Source organism: Panthera uncia (assembly GCF_023721935.1).
Source record: "Panthera uncia isolate 11264 chromosome D3 unlocalized genomic scaffold, Puncia_PCG_1.0 HiC_scaffold_8, whole genome shotgun sequence".
In the NCBI taxonomy this organism is placed as follows: domain Eukaryota; kingdom Metazoa; phylum Chordata; class Mammalia; order Carnivora; family Felidae; genus Panthera; species Panthera uncia.
The window spans coordinates 47,822,880-47,841,252 of NW_026057586.1; the positions used below are offsets into that span (position 1 = coordinate 47,822,880).

At 43.6% G+C, this 18,373-nt stretch overlaps 1 protein-coding gene and 1 non-coding gene across 3 annotated transcripts in view; one reads left to right on the forward strand and one right to left on the reverse strand.

Moving 5' to 3' along the window:
• TMEM241 (transmembrane protein 241) overlaps positions 1–18,373 on the forward strand; it is a 116,559-nt gene that overhangs the window by 81,445 nt on the left and 16,741 nt on the right. The window lies entirely within an intron of this gene.
• On the reverse strand, positions 7,510–7,618 carry LOC125914999 (U6 spliceosomal RNA). Its single transcript, XR_007455533.1, has one exon. It is a non-coding gene; the product is annotated as a U6 spliceosomal RNA (small nuclear RNA).

An 18,373-nucleotide genomic window follows, 5' to 3' on the forward strand; every position in this document is an offset into this window, starting at 1 on the left:
AATTACTGGTAGGAATGTAAAATGGTATAGCCACTTTAGAAAACTGTCTTGCCAGTTTCTTAAAATGCTAAGCATAAACTGACTAAATAGCTCAGCAATTCTGTTCCTAGAACTCTACCCAAGAGAAATGAAAACAAAAAGACTTTAACATGAACACTCAGAGTAGCATTATTCATAATAGCCGCAAACTGGACAATATCTAAATGGCCATCAGTTGGTGAATGTATAAAAGAGATGTACTGTTCACATACAATGGAATACTATTTGGCAATAAACAGGATTGGACTATTACCTCATTGCTGCAACATGGATGAATCTCAAAAACGTTATGCTAAGTGAAAGAAGCCAGTGCAAAAAAATACATAGAGTATGATTCCATTTATTGAAATTTCCAAAAAAGGCAAATTTATGGAGACAGAAAGCATAGTGATGGTTTCTTGGAGCAAAAATTGACTACAGATAGGCTCAAGGAAGTTATTTCAGTTCATAGAAATGTTCTAAAACTGGGTTGTGGTGATGGTTGCACCATCATTTAAATTAATTTATTAAATGTGTTCATTAAAAATCATTGAATTTTGGGGGTGCCTGGATGGCTCAGTCGGTTAAGCATCTTACTCTTTATTTTGGTGGAGGTCGTGATCTCACATGGTTGTGAGATCGAGCCCCATGTTGGGCTCAGTGCTGAGTGTGAAGCCTGCTTGGGATTCTCTCTCTCTCCCTCTGTCTCTGTCCCTCCCCTGCTGGTGTGTACACTCACTCTCTCAAAAAATAAATAAAAATAAACAGTTAAAAAAATCATTGAATTTTTGGGGCGTCTGGGCAGCTCAGTTAGATAAGCCTCCCACTCTTGATATCAGTTCAGGTCTTGATCTCAGAGTCATGAGTTTAAGCACCATATTGGGCTCTGTGCTAGGCGTGGAGCCCACTTTAAAAAAATCATTGAACTTTACATTTATAGTGGGTGGATTTTATGGCATTAAACCATCCCTGAAAGCTGCAAAGTACTCAAAGAATAGTGCTTAAATATTGTCTTTTGGTATTAGGAAGGATATTTTTCTTGTGTATGCCTTTGCCTGTTTGGCCACTACTTTCATGAGCCTCCTTTTTTACCTATTTAAATTTTTCATTTTCTTTTAAACTTGGAGGGAGGTGAGGTTCATCATTTCCTTCTCTGTAGCTGATTCAAAAGTATAAGGGTTTTTAATTGGCTGCTAAGGTTTAATGCTAATCCTCCTTAAATGTTGAAGATTGGATTAGTTGAGCCATTAAGGTCTCTTCTAGCTTCAGTAGTCTCTCTTTTTCTCCCTCCCCTCCTCCTCCTTTTTCTTTTCTGTTTGAAAATAAGCTCTGTTATCCTCAGTGGCATAATACTGTCCCATTCTTTGGACCACCTACACATCAGAATGTGCTGACATTTGAAATACAACATAATTGTACTTAGCAATACAACATTTCCCCATGACGTCATTGTGACTCTAGTGAGTGCCAGCATGTTCGGAAAATGACTCAGAAGGATGTTCCGTTGGCCCCAGAGGAGAATTTGGATTCTGTGGAAAAACTCAAAGACACTCAGAAAGGAAGGTCATTCAGAAGAGGCTGAGGGCACCTTCTTCCTTGCTCCAGAAGGATCCATTCTCTGCTATTTTCCAAGGAGTTGTCACATGAACTTCATCACTTCTAAGGTATCCATGCTTCTCTCTGGTCCTTATCTTAGTATCTTCTTTAGGTCTGAGAATGCTCAGCATGGGAAAAAAAAAAGGGCCTTTGAAGTCACTTTATATTGTTACCATTGTTATTCTTGTTTTTCTATCTGTGAATTTAAGAAACATTCTCAGGGTACCTGGGTGGCTCAGTCAATTAAATGTCCAACTCTTGATTTTGGCTCGGGTCATGAGCTCATCATTTGTGAGATCAATTCCCTTGTCAGCGTCTGTGCTGACAGCACGGAGCCTGCTTGGGATTCTCTTTCTCTTCTCTCTGCCCCTCCCCTGCTCACTCTCTGTCTCAAAACAAACAAACAAACAAACAAACAAACATTTTTTAAAGAAGAAACCTTCTAAAAAGCAACCTTTTTAGCAACTTTTTTTATTTCTCCCTTCAGTTTGATAAATTTGGGCGTGTGAAATCTAACTTCATCTTCATAAAATCTTGGAATCTCTTCCCACTTGTAAAGCACTGATGCAGGAAAAAGTGAATGAATTTAAGACGAAAGCAATGAAATGTGTAGACATATAAGGAAGATGTGGTATGCTAATGGGTTTCTCTAGTAGATTTAAGTTATCATGTGAGAATTTTTTCCGGATTGAATAGTGCCTTGTCTCATCCTGGTTAACTTCAAACTGACTGGTGTTCTCAGCATCCACTGGGAAGAAGCAACTGAGGCCAGAGTGAGTTTATGTTGAGGATGAGCCAGGAGAGAAGATTCATTCCCAGACAGCAGCTCTGGCCCTCTAGGGCCCTTAGAATCCAGGTTTTGCTCTCCATTTCAAAGCTGCTTCCATAAGAATGCTTTTTTCCTTTAAGTTAATGCCATAGTTGCTGCCGCCATTTTGTCCTGACTCAGTGGTAGACCAGGAAACCAAGTCTTAGTTTGTTCTCTATGGCCCTGGGAAAGATTTTTCTATAGCTTGCCTTGTATGTGTCTCTTGATTTGGTTTAGTTTGTTTTTTGAATGTTAAGAGTCTCATTTTTCACATGCACAGGGCTGGGATGAGGGCCATCATGCAGTGTGGGGTCGGCACCTGAGAACAATGAGTGCCCCCTTAAATGTTGCACCCTAGGTACCTTGCTTGCCTCCCCCAGTCCCTTCCCTGACAATGTGTCATAATTTACTGCCTGCCGGAAACAACTGCTATTTCCATGGGACTTCATGGTATACTAGATTCTTTCAGTTTGGGTAGTATTAAAAGTGCCTGATATCAAGGTATGTGGTCTCTCTTTGAATGGCCTTCTTTTTGGACATGATTCTACCAGTCAGCCTTTATTGGGAAAACCTTTGGAGTCTGGGGTGGGGAAAATGGGTTAGTATATGTGTAGGGCCTGCCGAGCGCATCTTATAATCCAGAGGAGGAGATAAGAGTGACAGGGTGAGACTGTTACAGTACATTGCTAAGTGGGGTAGTACTGACTTCAGGAGTTGGGTAAAGGGAAGCTCCAAGTGGGCTGAGGTGGTGGAGAGACCGAACTGGCCCCTGCACACCCAGGTTGCCTGGGAGAAGTGGAAATGGAAGGACAGCCTTCCAGGATGAACGGCAGGGGTCCCAAGGCAGGATGTGCACGTGGGGAACCATGAGGAAATAAATTTGACCAGAGGAGGAGGAGAGTGTGAGGGTGTGGGGGTGGAAATGGGCCTGGAAGAGACAGTTAGGAAGCCCTGAAAGCCACGCCCTGGAGATGACTGTGAACTTTTGAATGAGACGGCCTAAAGGCAAGTCATGTTGGAAATGAGTTCCAAGCATTTAGAAGGGAGGTGAATCAAGGTAGTGAGTGATGGCAATAAAGGTGAAAGGTCAACTTGACTGACAGTCTGAAGAAAAAGAAATTGTGATTGTTTAATCTATCACGTAAGTGTTATGTGATCAAAGAATTAGATAACAAAGACCCAGATCCTTTTAGAGCAGTAGGGAGTGTGTGATAGTCGTTTGGGTCCAGGCAGTGGCCGATAGGGAGGTTCACAAATGACCCCAAGGTTTGTGGCTTGAGACATGAGACTTCCATGGCATCACAGAAACGGGTGGGGGGATTATGAAAGAACATCTTTGGGGAGGGAAGCTGGTGAAATCTATTTTAGACAGATGTGTATGGTGAGGGAGCATCTAAATGGAACTGCTTTGTGCTGGACATATGGGGTGAAAGGGAGGGCAGAGCTCAGGGCTTCATGTGTCCGTTTGGGCTCCGCCTAGAGCAGTGGAGTTGGAATCAAGAACGTCAAGAGGGGCGCCTGGGTGGCCCAGTTGGTTAAGTGTCCGACTCTTGATTTCCACTCAGGTCATGATCTCAAGGTTCATGAGATTGACCCCCGCATTGGGCTCTGCTCTGACAGTGAAGCCTGCCTGGGATTCTCCCTCTTCCTCTCTTTCTCTGCCCCTCCCCTTCTCACACATATACGTATGCACTCTCTCCCTCTCTCTCTAAATAAATAAATAAATAAACAAACATGTTTTTAAAAAAGGAACGTGAATGGGGCGCCTGGGTGGCTCAGGCGGTTGGGTGTCAGACTTCGGCTCAGGTTATGATCTCTCAGTACGTGGGTTCGAGCCCCGTGTCGGGCTCTGTGCTGACAGCTCAGAGCCTGGAGCCTGCTTCTGATTCTGTGTCTCCCTCTCTCTCTGCCCCTCCCCCGCTTGTGCGCTGTCTCTGTCTCTCAAAAATGAATGTGTAAAAAAAAAAAAAAACTAAAAAAAAAAAAAGGAATGTGAAGAAATAGATGAGCTCACTGCAGGAGCAAGAGGATGTGGGTGGAGCAGAGCAGAGGGCTAAGCCTTTCTTGGGAGATACTTCAATACCAGAGATCAATAATGTGTGGGAGAGAGAAGTGATAGCCAAGGAAAGCTGGGCAAGTTCTCTGTGGGGAAGTCTAAGGAAGAGTTTAAAGGAGTAAAGCAAAATGCTGCCAAGAGGTCAGAGAGATTTGGATTGGGATAAGCCTAGACCAAGGACATTACTGGTCTTGCAGGAGAAAGTTTTATAAGCACAGGGTGGGAGGGGGGCGGAAGATAGATCATAAATATCCAAGAATACACAGATGCGGGAAGGAGATTGTGACTGGTGGTGGGCAGGGGGATAGTCAGATCTAGCAAAGATAATTTCTTTTCTGAGGAAAGAAGGACTTGGGCATATTTGAAACTAGAAAAGAAGACGCCATATACAGAGAGATTTGGAGATGCTGAAGAATGAGGGGAAATAGGGAGAATAATGAACTTCAATGGGAGACGGAAGGGGAATGGGGGCTCGCTTTAGAGAAGACAGCCCTTTTCCTGAGCCTCAGTAGAAGGGCAGTGAAAAATGGGAAGTAGGCTTTCCCAAGAGATGCATGGAACTGGGGTTTTAGGGGAACAAGGAAAGAGCCTCACTGTTTGGTTTTGATCAGGTAGCTCAGAAATGTTAGAAATGTTATGACTCGAGTGAGCTCTGACAGTGTTGATGAATCTAATATTTAAGGCTAAATGCTGATGATGTGTACATTCAATTGTAGGATTATATATAATGATGATTTGCCAGGAGCCTGATCATTGATTATCAGTACCTACTTAATAAAGCATTTGCCAGAATTTAAAAGTCCTTAATAGGGGCACCTGGGTGGCCCGGTCGGTAACATCTGACTCTTGATTTTAGCTCGGGTCATGATCTCACAGTCTCAAGATCAAGCCTCGTGTGGGGCTGCAAGCTGAGTGTGGAGCCTGCCTGAGATTCTCTCCCTCTTTCTCCCTCTGCCCTTTCCCACCCCCGCTTGCAGGCATGTGTGCATGCACTCGTACTTTCTCTCTCTCTCAAAAAAAAAAAGTCCTTAATAGAACCCATCAGAATAAAGTAGGAATTGGCAATCTCACCTTCCATCCCTATCACCCAAGTCTGCCTTCTGTCATAGAAGATTATGTGTAAATGCTACAAGCAGTTAATTGGGATGTTTTCCGCTGTTATTAGAGTTTGAGCAGTCAGAATCTTATGTAATGGGCTTCCTTTCCCTTTGCTGCTTAGGAAAATGCTTCTCACACAGTCCAGGTAAACCTTCCTAGACATGGGGGAAACCTTCCTAGAAAGGGTCCCATGTAAATCTTCAAACCTGGAGTGCATGGTGGGTGCAGAAGTAGAGCAGGCAGACAAAGAAAGATCAAGGAAGAAAATATTGCAAAATTAGAAAATTCTAGAACTGAACTCCCCAATGTTTCAAGGTAAAAGCAGAATATATGAGATCATGTCTGTGAGGGTAGCTGGGGCGTGATAATGTGGTACGAAAACAAAGAGCATTATTATGTAGAGTTATATAAACCTGGACCGGGACTTCATTCTGACCTACCTTTGAGTCCCAGGTCTGCCACCTTCTAGATGTGTGCTCATCTGTAAACAAATGTAATAATAACGTCGAGTGTACTGAGAGGATGGGATAATATTTAGACAGCCATAGAAGAATGGGTGCCGGTCCTCCCTGGCACTATCGACCACTGGTTTAATTCTTCCACCAAATTAACCAGTGACTTCCTGAGTCTGAATTTATCATTTGTATTTCCTAGTTCTAGGTAAGTGAATTTAGCTATGGGCAGCCTACTCTAGACACTACTGGAAATTCAGCATGCATGAGAACGGGGTCTCTCACACATATTTAATCAGACATTGTCTAACAAAACAAGCAATTGATGCCCCATTCACAATGTTTTTAAACCTATATAAAGAGTCATTGATTCAGAACAGTTGCTAGGCCCGTGACAATGTGTGTTTGTTGGTTCCCATGGAGACCACCCTGCTGGCTGTTCTGTGATGGAGCCTTAATTATACACTGGGATTGCCAGGGAGCCTTCAGAGCTGTCTCCATAACAACATCTCCCTGTGTAGTAACAGACCGCCATCCTGAACTGTGTTTCCTCTGTAGGGGTTGCTCTTAAAAGGGGTGAGAAGATCTACTGGTAAGTTTCAGCCTCTGACGGATTTATCCTTATGAAGATCTCTTAAAAGGATAAGAATTTTTCTGAGTTTTGACTAGCTGTCTCTCCGGCTGTTTTGCCAGATCTTGGGAGCACAGACTAATGTCTTTCTTTTTTCAATGACATGTTGACATTTCTCTTGACCTATTACCAAGATATTGAACCAAGAAGGAGTCTTGGCAATGTCAGTTTACTGGGTAAAATTAAGCATGTTTTGTGTATAGGATGAACTTGTAAAAGCATTGTCAACAGATGCTGTGAGGGTTCGATGTTTGGAATTTTAAAATGTCTCCAAGACCGTTGATAAAACTCTTGCCATTTCTGGTAGAAATATTTTTTCTAAAGAAGAAGGAACAGCTTAGTGTCTTTTAATATGGGATCACACAAATTTCGTGTCTTCTAAATAACATAATTGTTTACTCTTTGCTTAAGTTTTTAGATGTATTTGTACAGAAGTTTCAAGGCTTGATTTTGAATCATAAGTTGAACTTTTGAGGAGGTGACAAGTAAACAAATCTTTCAGGTTCAGGAATGAGACTTCTTAGGTTCAGTATCCGGCATGCACGAGAATACACACACGTGCGGGTGTGCACACACACACAAAGAAAAGACTATGGGAAATCCTGGGAGTAGAGTTATGATGCCCATCACGTTTTGCTCTCACTAGGTCGTCTCTGCTGAACAGTGTTAGTTCTCTCCCTCTTCCTACTCTGTTGCTACTGTTACCCCTTCCCTGCCCCACCCAGTTTTATTGAGATACAATTGACATATAACTGTTAGCTTAAGGTGCACAACATGATGATTTTGATTTTGTATTATTGCAAAACAATCATTGTAACAAGTTAACATCCATCACCTCACGTAGTTACAGAAAACTAGGGAACGCTTCATGAATTTGTGTGTCATCCTTGTGCAGGGGGCCATGCTAATCGTTTTCGGTAATGTTCCAAATTTAGTACATATGGTGCCAAAGTGGGCACAGTTACTTCCTTTCCTTTATTTTCCTCATCATTCTTGTCATCGTCACCGCCTGTTGGGTGTGGAGAGCCTGTCACTGTCTTTCCACACTTACTGAATGGGGAAAGGGAATCAGGAAAGAGGAGCCTCCCCGACTCAGTCTTCCCTCTAATCAGCCTAAGACTCCACCTCTCTTGCTGGGACAGTGAAAAGCTCATTTGAGGGGCACCTGGGTGGCTCAGTCCATCTTCAGCTCAGGTCATGATCTCGCGATTCATGACTTTGAGCTCTGCATTGGGCTCACCGCTGTTAGCACAGAGCCGGCTTCAGATCCTCTGTCCCCCCTGTCTCTGGCCCTCCCCTGCTTGTGCACTCTCTCTCAAAAATAAATAAATGTTAGAAGAAAAAAGAAGAGAAAAGAAAAGAAAAGAAAAGCTCACTTGAAGAGATAACTTTCCGCACAGCAGTTAGTGTTTCTCACGTCTTCCTCTCTCCGTTGTTATTCAGCACCGTAACACGTCAGGAATGGTTTGATGAAAATAAATTATTAAACCCAACAAAGCTGTGAAATATGACTTTTCTGTCAGAAGAGTGTGCTTAAAAATCTAACTATGGCTATGACCTAATTAAATCACTTTTCTTTCACAGTTTAGGCAGCTCTGGCAATGAGAATAACGTTTCATGGAAAATTAAAACCTAGAGGCAGAGCATAATTTCCTTTACAGCCTCTAGCTGGGCAACAAACACAGCACGTGGGGATGTCTTTCCATGACATCACTGCTGAAGCGACAGGAACTTGAAGTGGCAAGTTCAGGAGCTGCCTTGTTGTTGTGGAGCTGTATGGAAACAGTCAGCAAAGAATTTAGTTATCTGGGAATTATCCGTTTATGAATAAGGTTTTCCCAGAGGGCACAGGGGAGGAGACATAGTTATGGATTAGAGAAAAAAAATTAAATTCCATTTCCTATTGTCAGAAAAATTCATAGGGAGGGATGCTAACGGACATTTTGCTACTTTGGATAAGGTTGTTGTTTTCTTGTTTCCAGTTATGAACTCCTAATTCTTTTCTCAGCTATTTTTAGTGCCATTGACCATCACAGTGTTCTCTGCTGCAAAAATATGATAACAATGCTCGCTTTCACAACTTTTGACCTGAATGAATTTGTATCAGTTCATTTACTAAGGAAATACCCTGAATTTCTACAAATTTCCTGGCTCCACGGTTTATATATAAAATTTTTCAAGTCTATTTATTTATTTTGAGAGAGAGAGAGAGAGAGAGAGAGAGAGAGAGAGAAGAAAGAGCACAAGCAGGGGAGGGGCAGAGGGAGACAGAATCCCAAGCAGGCTCTGCACGGTCAGCGCGGAGCCTGTGCGGAGCCTGACACGGGGCTCGAACTCACGAATGGTGAGATCATGAACTGAGCCAGAATCAAGAGTTGGAAGCTTAACCGACTGAGCCACCCAGGCATTCCTGTATATAATTTAACATAACTGAAATTAAAGTGATTTTTGCGACACAAAGTCCAGTTAATTAGGGATGTTCACAAGGCCTCTGCTGGAGGATACACTGGCGAGTACTCTGTTCACTGTAGGATAGGATTGCATACACGAGTGCTGAGTAAATGCCTGAATCTGCCCGTGTTATTTTACACATCTTTGCAGGTTTGTGCCCTCGCGTCAGAGACAGGGAAAGGCGGAATTCTGCTCGTTACCTCATGCAGTACCTCCAGCTGCCCCCAGTAATGCTCTCCTTCTCCGGATGCACACATTCCTTCCTTTGTGCATTTATCATTTCCTTGTAAAGACCCTCCCTCCGTATCCCTAAAATTAAGTTCTCCGAGGTGTGGCCCAACACAGGGTGATCAGCAAAGAGCTCTCCTGTGTGTGCCCAAACCAGAGGGTGGGCTGTGTGGGCAGAAATGAGTTGCCTGGGTCACGAGAGAAGGAGCTGAAGTAGTCAAAGCTAACACAGTGAAACCTTCCTTGGGAAATTCAAAGGTGCAGACTCTTATGATGGGAAGGCGGAGTTTTGACACAAATAGAAAGGAGTAACATGTGGATTTGAAAGACCTGTGGTGATGTTTTTGTTTCTATGTAAGTAAATGTGTCTGTAAGGCCAGGCCAACAGGCAGGTTGTTCTTGTTTATATGGATCCCAAATAGCGAGTCAGTCAAATACCCAGCAAGAAAAGTTTTTTCAGTCAACAGTGAATTGCCTGGTACCATGTAAACACAGCTAGTGTTAGATTTGTCATTTAATTACGTTGTTTCTGTGCCCTTCTAGGGGGTCTTAGGGGCGGGGTGGTAGTTGTAAGGGGAACAGGATCTCCCAGGCTACACCTCCACATCTGTCTTCTCCTCCTGGGACTTCCGGAGGCTGGGGGGTCTGCACAGGGAGCAGACCCCCAGTCACATCTGTCTCCAAGGAAAATTCCACCTCGTTTCTTTTCTGCTTCGTCTCAGGCCATTATTCCCTATTTGGGGTTTGTGTGTTTTCTGTACAGTTTTCCAGATGCACGATGTTTGGCCCAGAATGTGGTAGGTGATTAGTCAAGAGTTGATAAAATACCCACCACTTTCCCTCACCTCCATGTCAGGAGAAGAAAAGGAAGGACAAGGATCAGGCAAATTAGAAAAATCAAAATAATCAGATCACTCCTTCCCAGCCAGCCACCTGGGTATGAGCCTGTGAGCCCAAGGAGGTCAGGGAATATCTTTTTTTCTTTTTTTAAGTTTATCTATTTTGAGAGGGCAGGGGGAAGAGGTGTGTGCACACAAGCGAGGGGGCACGCAGAGAGAGGGAGAGAAAGAATCCCAAGCAGGCTCTGTGCCATCAGCGTAAAACCCAACGTGGGGCTCAATCATATGACGGTGAGATCATGACCTGAGCCGAAATCAAGAGTCGGAGGCTTAACTCAAGGTTATATTCCTAACACCTGGCAGAGTGTCCCCACTCGCCATTAACATGCCCAAATAAGGTGCAAAGTGTCGGGGGTTTTCCCAGGCGCAAAATTTGAACTGTAAAGAATTTGGTGAGTATTAAAGTGCCTCTTCCATTTTTTTTAATTGAAACTGGAGTTAGGAGTCATTGTCTTCAAGTCTCTGGGTAGTCTTTTGTACAATGACTACCCCTCCCCCTAAAAAAGAAACAAGATTGTCACACTGTGTTAGTTCTAATTCTAAGAAGGAATTCAAGGATCCAATCACCTGTTATTATCTCTGCACTGCCCTCTCTCCCCCAGAAAGGATTTTCACCTGTGAAAACAACTGTTTTTCTTTAGGTGAGAGTTAAGAGGTGTTCTCTTGACTTTGGTCCCTATACTCTTGCAAATCATTACCTTACGGATGCTGCAGTAAGCATGGTCGACACTACTATCCCAAATTGCCGAATGTTTGCACCGTTAGGCTGTGCTGTTCAGATCTCTTTACTGTCCTCTGTGCACCCTTAAAATATTAGGATTTCGAGTTCAGCACTTTCAGGGGGAGGTGTTTGGCGGTTATTCAGTGTCACCTTTCATTGGAGTATATAAGTTTTGCCTTTCAAGAATAGCTAGAACTCTCGAGAAATTAGAAAAAGAGTTAACTCCAGGGAACTGAGGGAGTAGGTGGGTGTCTTCTCGAATCCCCCACTGCAGCCAGCCCAGCTCTGAGCCCATTCTGTGTGATTAACAGATACTTCTTCACGGAAGTACTCCCTGGCCCAGCATCAGAGTTGAGCTACAGCTGCGTGAACCACTCAGACCTCACCAAGTCCTGATGCGTCTTCTGGGAAGTCAGTCGTGGTTATTCACATTTTCCTCAATTTATACTCAGGCAGGCTGTTGACTGTTCACTCTGAGAATTATGTAATGCATAACTGGCTTTTGATACTCGTGTTTTATTTATTTGTTTATTTATGAGAGAGAGAGTACATGCATGAGCAGGGGAGGGGCAAAGGGAGAGGAAGAGAGAGAGTCCTAAGCAGGCTCTTCACCCAGTGCAGAGCCCGACTCAGGGCCCAGCCTCACCACCATGAGATCATGACCTGAGCTGAAATCAAGAGTCTTGGATGCTTAACTGACTGAGCCACCCAGGTGCCCCTCAATACCCATGCTTCTTAAGAGGTTTTTCTATTTCCTGAAAATTTTTTTTCATGTTGTTCTATTGGAACATGTAACATTCAGCAGATTTATTCAGCAGCAATTTATAGAGTGCTGAGACAGTAGAGAGTTGTGATAGATAGCCCAGCTCTCGGGAGACAGAAAGACCTGGATCAGAATTCCATTCTAGCAGTGTAACCTTGGAAAGATTACTTAGCCTTCGTATGGATCAGCTTTCTCATCTGTAAAATGGAAATCATTGTATGACTTCACAGAAATGTTGCAGGGATTGTAGGAAATAATGTGTGTTGCACATTTTATGTTCGCTAGGACAGCATTACTTGCAAACAATGAGCCTTTCCTTCGCCGATGGAGAAACATTTGACGTGTTGTTTGCATTTTGAGTTCAGCTACAATTTGAGAGCTGCTGATTCGTGTTGATAGAGAGCCTTCACGTATGCTCTGTTCCGTTTTCCCATTCTCGTGTCAAGAGAAATTCAAAATGACCAGATCCAAGTAACACCACAGGTTTCAAAGTGCTTTTTTCAATTTTTCAAATGACTCAGAGAATCTGTTTTTTCTAACATTTTGGAAGTTCTACCCAGGTGTTTATTTAAAAAAGAAGCAGCCAGAAAAAGAGGATCAGCCCTAAATATTATTGGCCGGGTCTTCAGTAGGGAAATTGCAGCTGTCTGCCCTGTACTAGCTTGGTTGTAAGAGAATGGGGAAATGAGAGGCAAGTGGTGTCCAATCTGATGTGGAGCCACATACCCACCAGAATGGCTAAAATTCTAGACACTGACAATACCAAACGTTGGGGAGGATACACAGTAACATTTCTGGTTTAGAAAACACTAACGCTAAACTTTAGAAAAAGAGGTCTGTGTTACAACAGAGCAGTCCCACACCTGGCTTATGCCTGGGAGAGTACACTTTATCTCTCTCATCTACTTCTAATGGATGTATTTTGCCTGTAACCCCTGCTTCTTTAAGCTTCTTAAAAATTCTCACCAGAACAAGTCAGGGAATGAATAAAATCCCTAATCCCCTTTAAAGAATTTTTTTAAGTGAAAGCCTAAGGGGCACCTGGGTGGCTCAGTGGGTTAAGCATCCGACTTCGTCTCAGGTCATGATCTCATGTCTTGTGAGTTCGAGCCCTGCATTGGGCTCTGTGCTGACAGCTCAGAGCCTGAAGCCTGCTTTGGATTCTGTGTCTCCCTTTCTGTCTGCTCCTTCCCTGTTCACACTCTGTCTCTCCTTCAAAAATGAACATTCCAAAAAAAATTTTTTTAATTAAAAAAAAGAAAGACTAAAATTTAATCCCTGAGAAACACTTTATAGAGGATTCCTTTCTTATAGAGGGGAAAACTGAAATCCAGAAAGGGCAGCTGGCCCACCTGAGGTCACTCAGGGAGTCTCTGACCCCCAGGACTCCCCCACAGACATGGGCACAAAAACAGAGGCCCACGAGAGTGGCATGAGCTCTTTTGAAGTCCAGGATTACCTCTGGCATGCTGATCAAACCAGATACCCAGTCTTCCTGAAACCAGATGCCTGCTTCCCTAAGTAAAAAAAATTCCATGGGATTTTTTTATTTTTATTTTTTTAATTTTTATTTTTAAATTTTTATTATTTTTTTTAATGTTTATTTATTTTTGAGATAGAGAGAGACAGAGCATGAATTGGGGAGGGTCAGAGAGAGAGGGAGACACAGAATCTGAAGCAGGCTCCAGGCTCTGAACTGTCAGCACAGAGCCCGACGCGGGGCTCGAGCTCACGGATCGTGAGATCATGACCTGAGCCGAAGTCGGACGCTTAACCGACTGAGCCACCCAGGCGCCCCAAGGCTTTTTTTTTAATACCTGCTAGGAGAAAAGGGGTTCCCAGCTATTGAGTTTTTTCTTTCCCCTCTCTGTTTCTTTCAGCTTTAACGGTGGCCACTACTCACCTCACTTGGTGCTCTAGTTGATACCCAGGGGCTTAGAGTTTGCTGACTTGTTTGTACTGGTCCTTCTTCGTAGAACGCCCTTCCCAAACTTCCTCACCCAGTAACTCTTATCTGTCCCAGATTAATACGGGCATTGCCTCGGTGTGGGGCTTGTTCCGTGGTATCCAGAGTGTACTCGTAATCTCAGCACTTAGCGTGTTATATTGATACAATTTGCTTGGTCACCTTCTGGAGCAGCTGACCTGGAATAGGGTGCCGCGAGGGCAGGTTCCGGACTTCCATTTTCGCCTCTCTAGCGCCCAGGGAGGTGCTCGGTGCACGTCATTTAGCCTCTGCTCCATTCCAGCAATAACTCAAAGCCTTTTTCCTTTTTCACTTCTAATTCGGTGACAGCTTCTTCTGAAACTGTTAGTCCTTGTTTTTTTCACTTTCATTTTTTTTTTAACTCTCCAAAAGAGCAAGGAATAATCTTTCCTCGGGCTGCCATTACAAAATACCACAGACTGGGCGGCTTAAGCAACAGATATTTATTTCTCACAGTTCGGGAGGCCACTAGTACATGATCAAGGTTGGGTTGGTGTCTGGAGGAAGCTCTCTCCTTGGGTTGCAGATGGCTGCCTTCTGGCTGTGTCTTCACATGGCAGAGAGAGAGAGAGAGAGAGAGCGAGCTCTCTGGTTTCTTCTTACAAGGTCACTAAGCCCATCATGAGGACCCCCTCACCCATGACCTCATCTAGGCTTGATTACCTTCCAAAGGCCCCATCTCCACATTGGAGGTTAGGGCTTAAACATATGAATGGGGGGAGGGGGGAGTCCATAGAGAGGAGCTTGCTGACATTTTGCAGTGGGTGCCATCTTGTCCAGCAATAGCTAAAAGCCTTCGTGGTTTGTGTGAATCCCTCTGGTGGAACTGAGCTGACATGGTGAGTCTTGCACAAGCTTTGTACATTCCTCAGGAGTTGTCACTCTCAGATTGTGCAGAATCGAGTGTGACCAGACCTGGAACCAGGGCACCGCCCATGACCTCACAGCCTCACTTCTCCCGAGTGGTATTTCTTCAGGAATTACTGGGATTAAGGAAGGAGGCAGGTTGTAAGTAGCAAAAGGGTTTTTCCCAAATGGGCACCATGTTTCTTTAAACATGGAGAGGATGTCCTGCTGTATGTATTTTGGCAAATCTGTTCTTCCATCTCTAGTATTACTAAGGGTAACAATGGCATGAATGTGAACTTCTGTCAAAAGGAGATGAACAAAAGCCTCATGGCCTTGGAGTAAATATAATTATGGTGCTTTTATTTAAAGCTCCTTTGAGCTTAAATTTATTTCATTTCTAAAAATACACTTCAGAGATTAGATCTATCCTTTGAGTGAATCAAAACAACTTAGAAAATTAAACACCTTAGCCACATGCCCTTCCTTTCCAGAAGCACAGAGCACTGTTTAGCTTTGGGAGACTGATGGAACTTTTTAATCAGCAGGACAAAATCTAAAAAATAACTTTGTCAGAAACCCATCCTTCTAAAGGTAAGTCTGTGAGCAGATGGGTACATTTACTGAGTAAGATGAAACTGAGAAAGTTGAGGTGAAGAATCTACTAACTCTATGCCAGGCTGTCCCTGAATTGAGTTTGAGAGGAAATTGGGGCTGTCTCAAATTCTCCATTTGTCTTCAACAATGGGATGTTCTAAGTACGTCAGCATTATACTTCGCATATTTACAGCCCCTTTACTTGATAGAAAATCCAACAAATCAGGTATTTTAGGATGAGCTGAAGTGGAATGCCAACAGGGATAAAAAGAAGCCCTCCAAAGGTACCAGGAAACACCTCGTCAGTGTACATATTAATATGGGCGCTTGAGAAATATGAATACTGAAGAGAAAAGTCTGACACCTGGGGGAAGAGCTAACACCTGCACAGCTGTGCCAGGAAGTTACAAGTCCCAAGAGAAAACATGTCCAAAGGGCCACAGATTTTCGAAATTACAACCAAAGGACCGGTGTCAGATGGTGTGACAAGACGCACAGGTCTTTTCAGTACATAGCATGTGTTGGACACTTCAAAGTCTGGGTACTTAAACTCTACTGCCCACACCTCTTCCCTTCTGGGAATGTAGACTAAGAGAATTCATGCACAAGGACTAGTAGGCAAGTGGGAAACAAAGTTGAGTTGAAAATGTCAACCCTGGTTTAGAGACTTAAGGCTTTCTGCTCCTTATAGGGGGCATGGCTTCCTTCCCATCCTCCAATCCCACCCCGAACAGGTGGAGACAGAAACTCTGGAGAATTTTATTGCTTGGATTCAAGAGAAGAGGAAACCATATAGAGTCTGGGTTTTGTGCTTGAAGCCCTGGAATCCCACCAACAAGTGTAACGAGCCTCAGTAAATGTACAGCAAGATGAGTAAGTCTTCCCATCAGAATGAACTTGGATGAGAGTAAAAGGCCAGGAGGCCGAAGAGTTTCCTTCCCAATGGGCAGAGAGAATCATGAGGAAGAACTTGTTCCTCTCACCACCGGCTGCCTTATTAATCCCCATCAGTTGCATCATATCTGAAACTGTGTCTGAAGAGAAAGACACTGTGCCTTTGAGAAAGTCCTGTTGCCCCAGGTTGGTGTGTATATGTATGTACATATGTGTGTATATATATATATTTTTTTAAATATATCTTTTAAATATATATTTGATGTATATTATATATATTAATATGTTTTTAATTATATATATATACATAACCCTAGACTATGATAAAAGAACAAAGGTAATTAAAATTGTAATGATGAATTAATAAGATTGTTCTTCTGATACCTGGCAGAAGGAATAACTCATTGCGCACTTGAATGAAGCGATGCCGAAGATTATTAATAGCCAAGCCCAGAGTTTAGCTTGGGTTGTCTCTCATTAATAATTACACTGATCGGGGCACCTGGGTGGCTCAGTTGGTTAAGCGTCTGGCTTCGGCTCACATCATGATCTTGCGGTTCTTGAGTTTGAACCCCATATTGGGCATTGTGCTGACGGCTCAGAGCCTGGAGCCTGCTTTGGATTCTGTGTCTCCCTCTGTCTCCGTCCCTCCCCCACTCATGCTTTCTATCTCTCTCTCTCTCAAAAATAATAATAATTACACTGATCATGGGGCTCCTGGGTGGCTCAGTCGGTTGAGCAACCGACTCTTGATTTCGGCTCAGGTCCTGATCCCAGGGACGTGGATCAAGCCTCATGATGGCTCTGTGCTGAGTGTGGAGCCTGCTTGAGATTCTCTGTCTCTGTCTCTCTTTCTCTCTCTCTCCCTCTGCCCCTCTTCCTCGCCTATGCTTGCTCTCTCTCTCTCTCAAATAAAAAGTAATAATTATAATTATTACACTGATCATTATAATAAATCATAGGATTTATAATAAGGGTTGATTGAACATTTTGAAATTGTCAAGTAGATTCTCAGCCTTAGCTGAGGTGTTTGTCTGGTGGACTTGGAATAGTTCCTTGGGTCCTAGGTGAAAAAGAGATAATCTGCTCTCAGTTTATAAATTTTTATCGCCTTACTCTTTACCCTAAAAGGAAGGTCTATTAGTAATATTCACAGGTGAGTCTTCGACACAGACAGACTCCAGGCCAGTCTGACATATGCCTTCCTCTCCATGGTCTGTGAGGAAGTTACAGCCTGCCCTTCTTTGGAGATGTGGCTGTGCCAAGCTGTCCCACACCAGCTGGACAGAGTAGTTCTTGAGACAGTGCTGGAGTTGGTGGGGCGGGGGGGTGTAGAGATCTCCTCACATTTTCATGGTCAAGCATATCACCTGGTGATCCGTTCACATGTAGATGTTGTTCGGTAGGTCTGGGGTGGGGCCTGGGATTCTGCATTTCCTACAGGCTCCCAGGTGTAGATGGCAAGGGCATGCAAGACATCTGGTGTTCAGTCTGCCCAGCACTTTCCCTCCCTCCCCCCCAGGGAAATGTTCCTTCCTTGATTCCAACCATGAAGTTCAAGGATGAACTTCCACACTCTTACATTCCTCTGCCCCCCTAGCCATGGTCATTTGGTCCAGGAGACAATCAGAATCTTTCCTGACATTTTTGGACTTGAAATCAGAGTGAACCAGCTGCAGATCCTCCCTAAGGAGCTCTTTCTAGCCTCCTGGAGGGTAATTGGGCAAAGAAGCAGAGAAGAGGAGCAGAGAATGTCTCTGTGCTTCTCCCGTCTGGGGTCCAAGTGCCCTTAATATATCAAAAGGGATTTAAAAATAAGATTTTAGGGCACTGGGTGGCTCATTTGGTTGAGTGTCTGACTCATGGTTTTGGCTCAGGTTATGATAACAAGTCGAGCCCCATGTCAGGCTGTGTTCTGTGGCGTCTGCTTAAGAGTCTCTCTCTTCCTCTGACCCTCTGCCCTGCTTGTGCTTTCTCTCTCTCTCTCTAAAACAAATAACAAAAAAACAAGACTGTGACTTACCAGCTCTGATGACTAGTGCAGTTCTGGAAAGTATATTGGCCACTTACCTTACATGGGTCTCTGTTGGTATGTCCTGAACATACAAAGATGCATAGTGCATGCCCTGGTTGGGGAGACCACACATTTCCATAGTTTAACATGTACAATGTCAAGGGGCATGGAAGTCACTGGAAGAAGTGCCTGATCCACTTAGATGTGTGGATGGGGCGAGGCAGGGGGGAAGGTCCAGAAAATGTTTTCTAGAAATGGATTTTCTTTTTTTTTTTTTTTTAATGTTTATTTATTTTGAGAGAAAGAGAGAGAGA